This window comes from Desmodus rotundus, chromosome 2, assembly GCF_022682495.2.
Source record: "Desmodus rotundus isolate HL8 chromosome 2, HLdesRot8A.1, whole genome shotgun sequence".
Lineage (NCBI taxonomy): Eukaryota > Metazoa > Chordata > Mammalia > Chiroptera > Phyllostomidae > Desmodus > Desmodus rotundus.
The window spans coordinates 109,447,325-109,449,076 of NC_071388.1; positions in this window are offsets into that span (position 1 = coordinate 109,447,325).

A 1,752-nucleotide genomic window follows, 5' to 3' on the forward strand; every position below is an offset into this window, starting at 1 on the left:
CTGGGCAAGAATTCAGAGAACTGCAGTGTTGAGTGGAAGAAAAATGGCAAGAGTCTTCTCCTTTTCTCAATTTGATTAGCAGGAGAACATATTTGTGTGACTTGTTCTTTGGGCTTAATGACTCTTTCTTTTTAACCTAACTCAAGGATATATATATATATTTCACTGCTTTTAGAGAGAGAGGAAGGGAAAGAGAGAAACATCAATGTGAGAGGAAAACATTGATTGGTTGCCTCTTGTAGGCACCCGGACATACATATGTGCCCAAACCGGGTATCATCCCAGCCGGACTGGGGAATGGACCTGCACACAACTATGTGCCCTGACTGAGAATCAAACCTGCAAACTTTCTGTTACAGGACTATGCTCCAACCTACTCAACCACACCTCCCAAGGCTGGGCTTAATGACTCTTGGTTATTCAGTTTCAGTACTTGTGGATTTTTCTGTTTTTCTCTGTCTCTGTCAGGTGTCTCTCCTTTCTTTTCTTTTTTAATTAATTCTTTTTCTTTAAAAAATGTATTTTATTGATTATGCTATTACAGTTGTCCCATTCCCCCCTCCTGCTTTATTCCCTTCCACCCTGCATACCCTCTCCTACCCACGTTCCCCCCTTTTAGTTCATGTCCATGGGTCGTACATATAAGATCTTTGGCTTCTACATTTCCTATACTATGCTTAACCTCCCCCTGTGTACTTTGTACCTACAATTTATGCTACTTATTCTCTGTATCTTTCCCTCGCTCTCCTCCTCCCACTTCCCCACTGATAACCCTCCATGTGATCTCCATTTCTGTGATTCTCTTCCTGTTCTAGTTGTTTGCTTAGTTTTTTTTTGTTGTTGTTGCTTTATTTTTTTAGGTTCAGCTGTCAATAGCTGAGAGTTTGTTGTCATTTTACTGTTCATATTTTTGATCTTCCTTTTCTTAGATAAGTCCCTTTAACATTTCATATAATAAGGGCTGGGTGATGATGAACTCCTTTAACTTGACCTTATCTGGGAAGCACTTTATCTGCCCTTCCATTCTAAATGATAGCTTTGCTGGATAGAGTAATCTTGGATGGAGGTCCTTGCCTTTCATGACTTGGAATACTTCTTGCCAGCCCCTTCTTGCCTGCAAGGTTTCTTTTGAGAAGTCAGCTGATAGTCTAATGGTAACTTCTTTGTAGATAACTCTCTCCTTTTCTCTGGCTGCTTTTAAGATTCTCTCCTTATCTTTAATCATGGCTAATGTAATTATGATGTGCCTGGGTCTGTTCCTCCTTGGGTCCAACTTGTTTGGGACTCTCTGAGCTTCCTGGACTTCTTGAAAGTCTATTTCCTTTGCCAGATTGGGGAAGTTCTCCTTCATTATTTGTTGAAATAAGTTTTCAATTTTTTGGTCTTCCTCTTCTCTTTCTGGCACCGCTATGAATCGGATGTTGGAACGTTTAAAGTTGTTCCGGAGGTTCCTAAGCCTCTCTTCATTTTTTTGAATTCTTGTTTCTTCATTCTGTTCTAGTTGAATGTTTCTTTCTTCCTTCTGCTCCAAACCATTGATTTGAGTCCTGGTTTCCTTCCCGTCACTGTTGGTTCCCTGTAGGTTTTTCTTTATTTCACATAACGCAGCCTTCCTTGCTGCCTGAGTCTTTTTTATGCTGTTGCAGTACCCAGTGAGATCCTGGAGCATCTTGATAACCAGTGTTTTGAACTGTGCATCTGAGAGATTAGCTATCTCTTCATCACTTGGTTGTATTTTTTCTGGAGCTTTGA